We start from the raw sequence: 16,454 nt of genomic DNA on the forward strand, positions 1-16,454 counted from the left end.
AGTTATAGTTTTCTTGTATCTATTTATTAGTGTTTTCATGGAAAGCACATGCCAACTGCCACCATTCTTGTGAAAATCAGAGGACACTTGGTAGAATTGGTTCTCTCCTTCCACTGTGTGAGTCCTGGGTAATGAACTCAGGTCTTCAGACTAGGCACTAAGCACTTTTGACAGCAGAGCTATCTTGCTGGTTCCTGGTTTATATTTTGATTGTTTTAAGTGAAAAAGCACCTTATACCTTTATATTTAAATTTCTATACTGTAAACATGTTTCAGGTTAGACTATATGACCTGTCCACCGTTGCAATACCTTCCAAAGAGCCCATGAACGTCTTAATGCATTGAAGTTTACTCTGTCCTGAAAACATCAATAATGAATTTTTTGTATATCTGTTGGATTTCCTATGAACACAGTCCTAAAAGAGGGACTGTACATTAGAGAACACTCACATTTACATGTTTATAGCTATGTAATATGCTCTCTAAAAAGGTAACAATCCCTACTGTGAATAATTACACCTATTCACTTCCTGCCCATAATTTAGAATTAAGTGACATTACATCTATTTTGTTTCTCATGTGATCAAAATGATAAATGAATAGTATTTCACCTCAATCTTCTGTTTTCTGAATGTTTTGGTGAAATTGAACATTTTAAAGGTGTGTTTGTACATCTATAGATTGGCAAATCTTTACTTTGTCCATTTCTATTACAGTTTTATGATTGTAATGTCTCTTTTGTGTTATTGTGGATTGAACCCAAGGGCTCCCATTCTGTGGCAAACTCTCCCACTGGCTGTTTCCAGCCCTCTCCTTTTATATTTAAAAAAAGATTTTCTGCCTTTTTCCTTTTTTAATTTAAATTACAAACAAGCTTGCTTTACATGTCAATCCCAGTTCCCTCTTCCTCCCCTCCTCCCCTGCCTCCTACCAACTCCCTATCCTATCCCCTTTCTGCTCCCCAGGGAGGCCCTCCTCCATGTGTCTAGGCAGAGAAATAATCCCTCTATGTAGAATGGGCTCCCAATGTCCATTCCTTTACTAGGGATAAATACTGATCCACTGCCAGAGGCTCCATGAACTGCCAAGGTCTCCTAACTGACACCCATAATCAGGGGGTCTGGGCTGGTCCTGTGCTGGTTTCCCAGTTGTCAGTCTGGGGTCCATGAGCTCCCCCTTGTTCAGGTCATCTGTTTCTGTGGATTTCTCCAGTCTGGTCTTGACCCTTTTGCTCATAACTCCTCCCTCTCTGCAACTGGATTCCAGTTGTTCAGCTCCATGTTTAGCTGTGGTCTGCTTCTGGTTCCATCAGCTACTGAATGAAGGCTCTAGGATGGCATATAAGGTAGTCATCAATTTCATTATCGGGGAAGGGCAGTTAATGTAACCTTTCCACTATTGCTTAGATTGTTAGTTGGGATCATCCTTGTAGATCTATGGACATTTCCCTAGTGTCAGATTTCCCTTTAAACCTGTAATGGCTCCCTCTATTATGGTATCTCTTTTCTATCTTTCCTCTATTCTTCCAATGGCTCAAATATCCTGCTCCCTCATTTCCTCCTCTTCCCTCCTCTTCTCCCCTTCTCTTTCTCCTAACTCCCTCTCCCCTCCCCACATGCTCCCAATTAGCTCAGGAGATCTTACAACTTTCCCCTTCTCCAGGAGACCATGTATGCCTATCTTAGGTTCCTCCTTCTTTCCTAGCTTCTCTGGTGGTGTGGATTGTAGGATGGTAATCCTTTGCTCTATGTCTAAATTTCATGTATGAGTGAGTACATACTATGTTTTTGTGGCTGGGTTGCTGCACTTAGGATGGTTTCTTCTAGTTCCATCCCTTTGCCTGAAAAGTTCAAGATTCCACTTTTTTTCCAGTGAGTAGTACTTCATTGTGTACCATATTTTCTTTATCCATACTTCAGTTGAGGGGCATCTAGGCTGCTTTCAGGTTCTGGCTATTATAAATAATAGTGCTATAAACATAGATGAACAGATTTCCTTTTTGCATGAATGTGCATCTTTTGGGTATATGCCTAAGAGTGGAATTGCTGGATCTTTTGGTAGAATGATTCCCATTTTCCTGAGGAACCACCATACTGATTTCCAAAGTGGCTGTATGAGTTTGCACTCCCATCAGCAGTAGAGGAGTATTCCCCTTTCTCCACAATATATAAATTGAAACCACTCTGTAACCCAGGCAAATCTTGAACTTGAAATCCTGCTTCAGCTTGCTGGATAGCCAGGGTTCCACCTTGTGGTACTTAGCTAAGTTCTTTTTCAATATGAATAATACAGAAATCTTTTGTCTTTGATAGTCACACTCTATGCTTTCATCTTCTTGGCCATTCCTACATTTGCACCTCTGCTGCCAGGGACCAATGGCAGATTTGATGTTTGGTCATGTTCTGCTGTAAATCTACATGCCCCAGTGCCTTCAGAACACACATATTTTGGAGACCAGTATTTTTACCAAATGGCATTTGCTTTGCAAAGAAAAAGGAAAAAAACAAGCGGTTCTGTAAAGATGTCTTTATTCCATTCTCTGTTTGCATTTCTATCCCTGAGACTGAAGAGAAACAAGGATTTTAAAACATGAAGCATAATGAGAAGTCTCAACATTTTGAAATAATTTTCTATAAGTGTTTTATAATTAAGATGTTGGGCTGTCCTCCTTGTCTGCTTGTTCCCCTTGTACAAAGTGCCTTTAATATTCACTTTGCATTCCCGACATCTGCTTGATCAGTGGTAGCCAGAAACCCATATAGACAGCATTTGTGCCCTGTAGGCCTCAGCTTTTAGATGTCCCTTCAAATCCATAACAATTTCTTTCCTCCCACCATCTCCTCCCCCTCCATTCCACTTCATCTAATTTATGAGTTCTTTGTTGTAGTGCTATTTCCTTCTCAGCTGCTTAATTCAGTCCCCCAGATGATGCGCAAAGGCCATGATCACCAGCCTATATTTCTGTCTGTACATCCCAATTGCATTGTCATTTTGAGCACTAAAGCTTCTGATTTCAAATCTTCCTCACTCATTAAATATCTGTATTATTTTCCTTATTTTAAATCAATCTGTCTTGTAAAATCCTTCATAGCTCTGCAGTATGACACCAGCTCAGCTTGAGAAATAGCTAGACAAAGAGTGAATACCTCGACAGTATTTGAGGCAACAAATATATTACAATATAGAATCATACTTACAGTTGGGAGAATATAAAATCCTCTAATATACATGGTTATAGAACCAGAGTTTCTAAATACAAAATAGATTTTCAATAACTCAGCAGATAAGATAAATATTCACTCTTGAAGTTATATGGAGTTGGTTTGCAATATAATTTTACCATATCATATTAATGTTTTTGAATAACCTTTAACATAAACTTTTTATTGCCTAGAATTTTTAAAAATTTCTTTCTTTTTTTAATTTTAGAAACACTCTTATTTAGATATCCATCCCATATTCCCTTGCCCTCCCATCTTCTCATGCTTCCCACTGACCCCCCAACCCAGCCCCCACCCATGCCCCAGGGATAGTAAGGCCCTTCACAGGGAATCATCAAAGTCCATCACATCATTTGGGGGAGGGCCAGGGCCTCCTTTCCATATCTGGGCTGCAACAGTATCCCTTCATGGGCAATGGGCCCCCAAAGTCCATTTGTGACCTAGGAATAAACACTGGCTCCACTGTTAGAGGTTCCATAGACTGCTTTGGCCTTCTAGATGGCACCCACATTCAGAGGGCTTGGTTTGGTCCAATGCTAGTTCCCTGCTTTATGTCTTTTACAACTAGGGTCTCTAGGCTCTCATTAGGTAAACTCAACTGTTTCTTCAGGTATCTCCAGGACTGTCTTGGTTCATTTGCTCACCTCTCCTCCCTCTCTGCAACTGGATTCCAGGAATGTGGCTCAGTGTTTAGCTGTGGGTGCCTGTTTCTGCTTTGATCAGCAACTGGGTCAAGGCTCTAGGAAGAGTAAGCAAAGTAGTCATCAATCACATTATAGGGGAAGGGCATGAAAGGCAGCCTCCCCAACACTGTCTAGATTCTTAGTTGGGGTTATCCCTGTGGATCTCCTACCATTTCCTCTGTGCCAGACCTCTCTCTAAGCCTGTAGTGGCTCCCTTTATCAAGGTATCTCCTTTCTTGTCCTCCTCTCTCCTTCCCCTGTCTCAATCCTCCTTTAACATAGGCTTTTAAACTATATTACTTTGTACATTTATGATGTGTGTTAGGTTAGAGGACAACTTGCTGCAGGCAGTTCTGTCTTCTGTCATGTGGGACTGGAGATTCAATTCAGTTCTTCATATCAAGGATGATCACCTTGTGGAGGCTGCATTATAGAGTCTGCCTTCAGCTGACTTTCCATGACTGTACAAATTAGCTTCTCCCAAGATCACTTGGAGCAATATTATAGGACAGCAGAAGGGAACAATGGTGAAATCCCATTTGAAGGTTCTTTGGCCCTCTTCTCCCTCCTGCCAGGAAGTATTACTGTCATTACCATAGGCATCTCTGTTTTGTTTTGTTCAATTAGTTGCCATAGCTACAGCCTTCAAAACAGAGAAACCCTGTCTCGTAAAACCAAAAAAAAAAAAAAAAGCTATCCTTACTCCATGATGATGATGGGAAAAAATCATGCTAGAATGATTGTATCTTATTTTTCTTGTCTTTTCACTGTCAGTGGACACTCAGGAAACATTTACATCTTGAATATTGTGATTAATACTTCCATTAACACAGGTATGCAATTATCTATTAGAATTCTCCCTTTTAATTCTTAGGGATTTATATTCAGAAGTGGAATTGTCATATCATATGAGCATTATATTTTTTAAAAATAAGTTTTTGAGAAGAACCGCAGTGCTTCCTGTAGTGTCATCTTTGGCACCAAAGCACCTAATTACAAACCCATATTTATACAAGCAAAGCACAAGATTGCAATTTCTCTTTGTCCCCACCATTATCTGCCATTGTCATAGATCTATCTGTTACCTACCTATCTATATTTCATCTATCAATATATCAGGTATCATAATCTATCATCTATATATCTAACATACATCCATATATTTATCTGTCTGACATATGCCTATCTATGACCTGTATATTTCTGTTTTATTAAGAGTGTATCCTTTCATTGTTGAGATAGTAGAAATATACAAACTTATACTCAGTTTTAATCTGAGTATAATCTAACAAACTTGAAAGTTATTGTCTTTCAAGTGTATTCCAATAGAAAATTAAGTTAAACTGGCTTATCATATAAAGTACTAAAACATAAGCTTCAGTCTCTCCCACAAAATAGCTTGGCCCATTAGTGATTTTCTAAGCCAGAAAAGGCTGGCGATCGATCAAGTATATCAAAAGAAACAAATCACAATGAGGTTTGGACAGTTTAACAAATGAAAATCAAAATTGATGCTATTGTGTGATAGCAATCTTGTCAACTTAATTGGTTTGATGATTGCCTAGGAGATTCATATGGCATTCTTCAGTTTGTCTGTGAGGGCATTTCCAGAGAGGATTACCTAAGAAGGCATGCCCTGAATGTGGGCATAGTCTAGAGGTCTGGACTCAGTAAATTGAGGGAAAAGAGAGGACAGCTAGTACAAGAGCTCTCTGCCTCCTGACTGCCGTGATTTGAACATTTCTGCTCCCACACTTCAACCTTGATGCACTGTTCATCTCAAGCACAGAACCACAGAACCACACTTCTAGGCAGGGGCACTCCTGAGTCTGAGAGGTAGATAGCCTGCCCATCCTGCCTTGAGCACTATCTATCCTTCCTTCCTTCCATCCATCCATCCATCCATCCATCCATCTACCCACCCATCCATCAATTCATTTATCTATATATCTATGTGGTACTGTGTCACATCAGTGAGAAACTTACTTTCTGGCATTTCCAATTGACAAGAATTTGTTTTCCTCATGGTTATCTCTGACAGTGACCCAAGTTCTCCAAATTAATTGCAATTACAGAGCTGGAAATGAATATGGTGCTGTTCTAGATTGTAAAAATGCAAAGATTACATGTAATAAGGTGAAGTGGTTTACCTAAAGCCACACATCTAATTAGCACACATGCATGTCTTCATTACAAAGCCATTAACTCCCTTTTGCTCTTTCCAGCACAAATAAAAAACTTGTGACACATTTTCTCAAAGCTAGCTAAAATTCTCAACATTATTTGAGTGGCTTCCACATTTGAGAAACTTTTTGTTGTTAATTTTCATTTAAACTAAAAACAATCTTATTTTATATACCAATCCAAGTTCCCTCTCCCTCCCATCTTCCCATTCTGCTCACCAACCCTCTCATCCCATCCCCCATCAACTCCTCAGGGAGGGTGAGGCCTCCCATGGAAGACCATCAAAGTCTGTCACATCCTTCAGGGCAGGACCGAGACCCTCCCCGATGTATCTAGGCTGAGCAAGTATCCCTCCATAGGGAATGGGCTCCCAGAGTTCATCCATGTACTAGGAATAAATACTGCTTTCACTGCCAGAGGCCACATAGACTGCAGAGGCCCTCCAACTGACACCTGTGTTCGTGGGGTCTGGTTTGGTCTTAAGCTTGTTCAGCTGTCTGACTGGGGTCCGTAAGCTCCGACTTGGTCAGGTCAGCTGTTTCTGTGGGTTTCCCCAGCATGGTCTTGACCTCTTTGCTCATCACTCCTCCCTCTTTACAACTGAATTCCAGGAGTTCCATTTCAGGGATCATTTCTATAGTTTGTTACTTGAGACACTTTTAAGCAATCATCTTTCAGAGAGACTTCCAAATGAGTACTCTCAAGCTCCACATTTAGGGATTAAAAATCACTGAACTAGGAATAGACCCTCAAGAATTAAATTTGTCAGTCCAGGTGGTTCTGAAAACATTGTTCACAGGTTATCTTCTGGTAATTACTCTTTGGGGCGTTATTTATAATCCCTGGTTCTAAGACCTTGACCTTCCAAGGGTGGGCTCTAGACCAGTTGCAGCTGTACTACCCCAAAACCCGAGAGAACAGCAAATTCCTAGACACTTTCTTTCTCCCAGTCCTCCCAACCAGAGACCGTGGGGTTGAGAGTGGGAAGTCATGTACTAACAAGCTCTTTGGGTGGCCAAGTTACCTGACATCTGAGAATGCAGCTAGGATGAAGTTCGTTCTCATGAGCTGTCACATGCTCCTACTGCCTTGCAACTCATCCAGCAGGAATCTAGGGAATGGAAAGGCTTTTATCACTGAAATGTATGATACGTGAAGGATTTGAGTGTGTGTGTGTGTGTGTGTGTGTGTGTGTGTGTGTGTACAGGTGTTTCTAATAAATACGTACGTTTTGTCTGCATGTACTACAATATACAATAATACACGATGATATAAACACACACAGGCTTGAAATTTTCAGTATCAAGGCATAGAACCTGCCCCATTTTTGTTCTTTATTTGCAATTCATCAACTAGTTGAGGTTAAGTGAGGGATACATTAAATGGCAAATGTTACTGCACCATGGTACTGGCATCTGTTTTGTCAGAAGGAAACATTGCTTATCCACTCTCTCTGTTTCTCTACCTGATGCCCTGCCAACCCCTGCCAGCCTGATGTCTGACACTGAGTTAATTATCTTTCATTGCAAGTCGATGCTTATCTGTCCATATTTCTTATTTAGGTTCATAAGCACCAAAGCCCTGTCTGCTTCACACACTAAAAACTGAAGAGTAATTTTTATTGTCTGCATCTATCTTGCAAACTAAATTATTTGCTTTAACTCTCAAAGCTACCTGTGTAGCCTCGCTCCTATTAATTCTCACCTTTTTCTTTTTACTCACAGTTTAGCAATGCATGTCCTTATTACTCTCCGTGACTGTAGAAACAACTAACGTGCCTTTCCCCTTCTATACACCAATCTTCCCTCACCATTGTACCAACAGTGATCCATCTTAGCTCAAAGGCTTTTAAATGTCCCAGAGTAGCACAGATTGTTTGCGCTGGCATTTAGAGGTTTCTATGGCTTGGCATTACTCACTCCTTTACTCTAGTTTGCTCCTTCATTATTTTCACTCAAAGAATGCCAATAGCCTGTCCTGTGGTATCGATCCAATACCTTCCTTTTCCTTTCACATGCTTCTGTTTGGCTGAAGTCCATTACTGGCTCTCTTTTACACCCCTACATTCTTTCCCATCAGGCACTGCTCACCTCTTTTCAGTCATCATTTCATTCCACTCCCTTTTTTTTCCTATCCCTGAGCTGATTGTTTTCAAGTTCTCTATCAATAATCACTGGAAAGTTTTACCTGGTTTCTTTCTGGAATATTGTGCTTTCCATGAACTCTTTAAGTACATTCATCCTCAGATCTGATCTCATTTTACACTTATATTTGTCTGTTGTTGTCACTCCAGATTATGTTCTACTTGGTTGGGGCTTATATGCACACACTCTCTATTGACTGGTTTCTCCTTGGGCCTCTAGTAACTCATTAAAAAAAATAAGTCATTGTTCTATAGCTTCAGTGAATTGAATTTAAAAAGCTGTTTTAAGCTTAGTTCTCAGTGTTTGTTGCAACATGAGTGACTAAAATCATTGTTATTAGAAATCATCTAAGGGCTATTTGTGTATTCAAATCCCACAATTCTAATGCATGAGCCCTCCTAAGATATATCTCCAGCAAGTGTGGGGTATTTACGCATGTCTTTAATAATGATGCAACCTAACCACTATCTTTAAAATGTCACAGTATGTATGATGTTTTATAAACAGATAAAACTCATATGGTTTCTGCCTAAACTTAGTCTCATGTGTTTTTGTATCTAGATAATGTGACTTTGCTTAAGAAAGAGTGGCATGACAATTCTTTGGTACTTATGCCTTGTGCATGCTAGGTAAGTGTTCTGAGACCACTGAGCCAATCTCAGCTCAAATTATGATATATAAATAAACACATATATGTATATATAATCATTCTAATAACCCAGCTAACCATTTATAGATATATACATAGATACATAGGTAGATGATAGACATAAACGAAATATATACAATACAATATACATATATGTATATGAATATCAGGATGATTAGTTGTACATTCTTGTTCCATATTTTGACAAGAGACTGAGGAAAAGGCATGAAGGACAGACATAAGATAGGACCAGAGACTGGTGAAGTTAGCTCTTCTTAGGACCTTACTTAGAAAACACCCAAAGATCAGAATTCAGGACACATAGAACCATCAGCACTGCTGTTCTTTGTTTTAAACACTAGCAACTTTGGTTTTCATCCAGCACTTGAAATTTTACTATGGAATTTTGCGCTGATTGTAATATTTAAAGAAAACTACAAGAAAGTATCACCATCATCATTTGCTATTTTGTCTTGTTTTGAGACAGGGTCTGTTTATGTAGCCCTGGCTCTCTTGGAATTCACTGTGAAGACCAGGCCTGCCTAGAACTCAGAGAGAGCCCCCTGCCTCTGCCTTCAGGCTACTGGGATTAAAGGCATTGGCCACCATACCCAGCAATATTAGTTATCTTCATTACACAGTTTGGTGACATTTTCAATATTTTACCCAAAAAAACCTGAAGAGAACAGTAAGAAGGAGGCAGAATAAAACAATAATAATAAATAAATAATAAAACGAGGAATGATTAAACACATAAAGATAGATTTGCAGTGGTGGTGGGGGTGAATAAACACTCAATGTCTGAGGTTTTTTCACCTTTGACATGGAAGCTTATTGCTGTGAATATGTACATTTTTTAAAAATGCAATGGAAAAGTGTCGTGGAAAGAGTAGATTCTCACTAATTGCTCCCTCTAACTACTTTCTGTTCCCAAAGCACACAGCCAATGACATGCCCTGGTTGACTTACAACTTGTGCCTTAAGCTTGAACACACTGCTCAATGACACATAAGTGGGTGGGTTGTTTTGGTATTGAACATGCCAGAAATATATTGCACTTAATATTTCATGTATTTGATTCTGACTATAAAAAATTTAGACTACAAGACAGTTGCAAATTATCCCCAAATGAGACACTGCATTCAAGCTGTGAGATACAAGATACCTTTATCAGCTTTTCAATTCAAAATGTGAATGTTTGCCTTCACACTGCCTACCCATCAAGGACACATAACTCTGAAGCCCTGCAACAGAGCTTTGCATACAAAAATGTTGTGAAAATTTAAACAAGCCCTAACTCTGATTTCGAAGCTTGTCAGTTTCTCTGCTTGTGGAAAGAATAGTTCTATATACTGTGTTCTGGATACTATGCACAACCCGGTAAGAGCCAGAATGCCTTACAGCTTAGTACAGTATTTGTGTATCATCAGAAATGTGCTGTTTGGAAATCAGGCTCTACTCTGAATCTTTTCTGTCCTATTTGTTAGTTAACTCACCCCTGTAATCTCCTGGTCTCAATGCCTTAAAATCATTCTTTTATATATTTTTCTATTTCAATCCACTTCTCTCCCAAGAGCAAAGAAGGAAGAGTTAAAAACTATTGCAGACCTTTTCTTACACTTATAGTGCATGTCTAGTATTATCGGTTCTTTATAAGAGTTCCAGGTCCTCCAGACTGGTCAGCATGTTTCTTGGGGGTGCAGAGGAGGTCTTCTGTCTGCTTTTCTGCAACTGCACTCCTTTTCCTTTGTTTCTAATGTGGAAATGCCATGGAACTCACTCTTTTACTTGACACTGAATTGTTGGTCCCCCTCTTTATTCAGGATATACATTATCATCTTTTTAACCCTGTCACTATCTAGCAAATTGCTTTCTTTCTGACTTGCCCCATTTGACTTTGCTGTGTCTTATATATTTCTCCTGACTTATGAGGATCTTTTCATGGCTTTTCTTTGCTTGTGTCTGTTTTTCCTTATGTAGATATCAGGCTTATTTGTCACCATCTTTGAGGTCTTTGTCAATTCACTCTTCACACTATGTCCTTTCATGAACATCTTTTTTGTATCTTCCTAAAATAAATTTTATTTTGTATCTTCATTATTCATGGCAATGTATTACTTAATGTCATTTTCATACAATATATACTATACAATAACCATATTCCAATATATCCTGCTCCCTTTTTAATATTTCTCCTTTTGGTCCCCTTTGTTTTCTAGACCACTTCATGTCTACTTTAATCTTAGCACCCTATTTTTAAATGCAATACCTTTCATACTTTATTTTACATTTCATGTTTTCCTTGCCTGATTTTATTCTTAGAAAATACCACTTTCTGAGATATACTTTGCTTATTTTGTTTAGTTCGTTTCCTGTACTAGAATGTAAGTTCTATAGCTGTACCTTTTTGCTTCACTGGTATGTCTCCAACGTCTAACATAATGCCTAAAACAGGTTCTAGAAATGTATGACTCTACAATATGAATTTCAGGTTTATGCAATGAATGCTCATGTGTATCCCACACCGTTATAAAACCAAAACCAAATAGCACCCCAGAAAATTATAGGATAATGTTCACAATCTTCCCCCAAATCCTTCCGTACTCATTTTCATTTCTTTGTCAGTCACCTCAGCTCATTTAGGGTCCAGGAAAACAACCAATGACTTGAATGGTCATAGATTATTCTTATGTATTCCAGAGCAGTCCAAACAATTCCATTCTAGAATTTTCATGTTTTCTTCAGTTCATCTATATTTTAGTCTGTGTCGAAAGTTCATTTTTTATAACCTAATAGTATTTTGCTATATAATAGAGCATGTAGTATCTATTAGTTCATTTGCTGACAACCTATATGTTTCCAGTTTGGAGATGCCATGAATAAAACTGTTGTGAGCATTGATATGCAAAGGGATTTTGGAATTTCTTTTATTTGTTTTAAGCAGACATACATGATGCACAATCACAATTATTATAGTAACAGTTTAACACACTATTGGCCCTTTCAAATATATAATTCAGAATCATGACTTATTTTAGAACATTTTTATCATCCCCAAAGGAAACTCATTATTACTTTGTTGAGTCTACCTACTCACCCCACACCACACCCCTAGCAACACCTATCTATTGCCTGTCTTTGTAGACCTGAATACTCCATACATTTCACAAATGTTAAATCATATGATGTGAGGCATTCTATAGTTGACATGTTTTATTTGGGAATCATGTTTTACTGGTTCATCAACATTGGATATTCTTAAATACTTATTTCTAGTTGTCAGATAGTATGTTATTATGTGAAATGTATGATGGAAGAGAGGCACAGACTGAGTTCCATATACAGAGGAAAATCTAGCTTGTCCCACTTTAATAATATCATCAACATTAAATCTGGATTAGCTACTTCTCCCATACTTCCTTTGGTTCCTAGGAGATAAAAATTGGTGACAAGACAAATCAAAATGTCATTCACAAATTACACTTGATTAAAAGGAAACAGGAAAAATAAGTCTGAAGAATTAAAGCTTCCATTAATAAAGCACCTTGCTCATATAAACTATGTGTGGACTTGACTGGTAGTGGCTAAAAGCTTATCTTTTCATCCTAAAGAAGCCACATTGTTCCCTTCATGTCAGAATATGTTTATCTCCAGTACTCATATTTGCTTTATCCTATTCCTATCTTCATTATGCAGTTATTAAGCAAATTTTCATAAATTTTTAATTCCTAAACTTAAGGGCTTTTTTGTCCTTTAATGTTTCTGAAGAGTAAAACAATGAAAATAGTTATTTTGTTTCATAAAACAACTGGAGAATTACCTACATTTTGTTTAAATTCTTTATTCTAAAGGACACATTGAAATACATGTATTCGTTTATTTGTATCTCTAAATACTGTACTGGTCTCCAAAAACCTGGAACCAAAGATCCTTGGAGATGTGGCTGATTTTCAGATTGGTGCAGAGAAAGTAGAAAATATATCATGTCAAGGCTGAAGAAGTTCTAAAATAACAAAAAATCTGATGTCATGTGTTTTAAAAGCCAAACTGAAATATATTGCAATAAAAAGCCTCACAAGATATGAGAAATGTGAGTGTATTTGAGACAAATGAGTCATCTTTTTTTTCTTTTTTTGGTTTTATGAGACAGGGTTTCTCTGTATTGTTTTGGAGGCTGTCAGTCCAGCCCAGCCTTGAACTCACAGAGATCTGCCTGCCTCTGCCTCCCGAGTGCTGGGATTAAAGGTGTGCACCACCACCACTGCGCGGCGTCAAATGAGTCATCTTGACACACATGAGCAAAGAAATTATGGCAACAGAAAGCACACCTTCCTTAGAGGGCAGCCCTCAGTGGTATGTGTAGATACTCACTCTATACTAGGTATTTATTCAATCTCTAGCTTTTCTCCCTAAGTTCCCTTTCAGGATGCTCAGGTGTATCCAATATTCTATTTATTTCTAGATACATGGTAAAAGCATCTGCCTATCATCTTCCTTCACCATTGTTCTCCATACCTTCAGCCTGCCCCTCATTTCCTGTATCTTTGGTTGTTCCTTCATGACTTTGGGAGAATCCAGGATCTAATAAATTACTCATTAGATGCCAGTTGGAGATAGAATTTTTTGGCCTGTATATCAGTGTGATTTTATCCCCCACACTCTTTAATATTTTAAATGGACTTTTAAGTGGTGTCTAAGATGTCTTTAGAGAAATATGAAATACATTTTATGCTGTTTTGTCTGTCCTCTGGTGCCTTAGAATTCCTCTCAGTTCTTTAGAGCCCCTTTGTGATTGCATGTACTCTGTGGTCTTGTGATATCTCTGTTTCCATCTTTTTGCTATATGTAGTAGACTTCCAACCTTCAACTTTATATTCTTGAGTTCACATTTTTAATAACTATTTTCCTGTTTTATCTTAAAATTTCTATTTTTGCTTTCTTCCTGGAATTCTTTAGAAATTTTATAGGGGCCTTTCTACATTGATATGCAATCATATGTTTTTATACTTGGATATTCATATTCTTAGGAAATTTTTATACTTATCTTCTAAAATCTTGTTTTCCATGTCTACCGCCTTGCCCTTTAACTGTCTGGCCCCTTTTATTTCTGAATGAAGATCTTGTTGCCACCATTGCTTGCTTTGTCCTTTGCTAGCTTCTTTTCATGGGCATTCTGTTTGTTTGCTGTTTTTTATTTCCTTTGCTGATGGCTTTGGGTATTTTAATACTAAATAATTTGGCTTTGGGAAAAGTTAGAGCGGTGCCTCATATTTAACATTTAAAACCTAAAACATGGATAACCAAGCAGGAGAAACAGGAGGGCATAAGAATTAAGTAGAATAGTTAATCTCGGTAGAAGAAAAAGCTGGTGTGGGAAAACAGGAACAGGATCAAACTTGATGCATTATCAAAGAGGATGGAAACAGAATGCGACTTTATGGGTGTAGCTTCTAACATTCCTAGGAGACAATATCTCACAGCAAACTCTGTGATACTCAGGTTCTTGCAGCCTTTCAGTTCCCTCTTCTGCAATGAATACTGAGCCTTAGGCACAGGGATTGTCTTATAGATGTATCCATGGTGACAGGGCTCCACAACTCTGTTTTTAAATCAGAGTTAGTTTTCTGTTGGATTGAAATAGTGGTTTCCTTTATGAGGGGTGATGAATAGTCTTCACCATGGAAGACCATGCGAATTGGTTATCCAATACCAAATGATCATCCCAAAAGATATACATTTAAGTATCATTGTATAGACAGAGCAGGTTGTATTTCTATACTTAAGAATATATATATATATGTATATATATATATATACAGTTGAAGAAAAAGAAGCAATGAACTTGAGAAAAGAAAAGAAGAAATTATATAATTATATTATGTATTTACAAAATAGAATGAAGAGGCTAGAATATGGAAAGAAAGAGATGGAAAAATCTCACATTCCAGATGAAAGTTCAGCCTTAGAGAGGAAACTCACAAAGAGTGGATGCTCTAGGGTTCCAAAGTTTACACCTGAAAAGTTGGTTCAGACTCTGTGGGGTAGCCACCTGGCTTCAGCTCTCTTCTGTAATCCTTAAGAGACTAAGACAGTTACCCTCCCCCAGGTCCTTTGAATGCTGCCCAAACTTCAGAACTTTCAGTTTATTACATATCACCCTCCAACGTTTCATTGATTAATGAGGTGAAGCCCTAAGCCCACACACTCACTAACACTCCTGCCACTACAGCTTCTGGACAGGGATTAGCAATGATATCAAGAGGGTTGAAACACAGTGACTAACATCCTTTGAAGTCACCAGTTGTTGAAAAGGAACATGACAGCTCTTTGGAGAAACAAGAAATGTGCTTGCCTGACTCTGGAAATGTCAGCGAAACACACCATGAATGAAGCTGCCTAACTAGGTGCAAGTGAAGTGTCTTGGATTTTACATGGCCAAGGGATGTCAGTGAAATCCTGGAGACATCCCCCAAAAGACACATAGTACACGGGGGCAGAAAATTCCTCAGTGTCATTGTGCTATTGTGCTTTGTGTTGAACATACATAGAAGCTTTCTTTAGCTGTAGAATTACAAAATTTAACATTATGGCCATAATGTTTCCTCAAAAAACAAAACAAAACAAAAACAAAAAAAACACTGCACGAGACTGTGCTCAAGTTGAAATGATTCAAGACTGAGGATGCAAATTTCTCCTTCTGTCATGGAGACCTTGAGAGTTAGTTGACTCTTGGGGACTTTTATTTTTTCTCTTAAATAGTAGCAAGCTATTTCTTCCATTTTTCAGAGGAAGGAAAAAAAAAAAGGAAAAGATCTAACTCTAACATGAAAGTAAGAACTTTCTGTTATGATTCACTTTAATATAAAAATTACAAAAAACTATCTATTACATGTTTCAGTGCCTTTAGACTAGAGTTATTTAGAGATAGTAATAGTGGAATCCCCAGTCTTGCACAAATAACCACTGAGATGTATCTCTTGTTTTTCTATGGAGTACAGCTTGCAAATTGTTGTAAAGTAAAGACTTGGTCAAAATATCAAACAGTATTTTAAATTTAAGATAATAAAAACTAAACATATGTTTCAGGAACCAGTATTGAACAACCAGAAATTAATGCTTAGCAATTGTACACTGCATGCAACTAGAAGCTGCCACCACTTGGATTCTCTTTGAAAATGTGTACAGTAGACAATGGGATCTACTGTCATTTGAAGGATTATTTCATGTAATTTTTCTGGGAATATAATATTCCCCTAAACTGAACTAATAGGATGACTTCCATGGTCCTCCAGCCTTCAGTTTAGGCTCAGATGTCTTACCCAAGTTTTGTCAATCAATTCCTTCTCTTCCATTGTCAGAAGATAACATATAGTTATGCTACTTCTAGCTATAGCCTGGGATGTGGAAGAGATTGCTTGAAATCGGGCTATCTTCTCCAGCATTCGCTCATGTGTTTCTGGCCTCTAGAATAAGGACTGATGTGTACAGTGAACATCTACCGAATGAAATATTGTACCATCCTGCATTCAGAAATGGAACACAATAGAGCTAAAAACTTGCAAAGAAGGCCTTT

At 38.0% G+C, this 16,454-nt stretch overlaps 1 protein-coding gene across 2 annotated transcripts in view; it reads left to right on the plus strand.

Annotated features, from left to right (window-relative positions):
- Grid2 (glutamate ionotropic receptor delta type subunit 2) overlaps positions 1 to 16,454 on the plus strand; it is a 1,423,232-nt gene that overhangs the window by 1,168,415 nt on the left and 238,363 nt on the right. The gene's annotated exons all lie outside the window — the stretch shown is intronic.

Source organism: Mesocricetus auratus, unplaced genomic scaffold (genome assembly GCF_017639785.1).
Source record: "Mesocricetus auratus isolate SY011 unplaced genomic scaffold, BCM_Maur_2.0 Super-Scaffold_100676, whole genome shotgun sequence".
In the NCBI taxonomy this organism is placed as follows: Eukaryota; Metazoa; Chordata; class Mammalia; order Rodentia; family Cricetidae; genus Mesocricetus; species Mesocricetus auratus.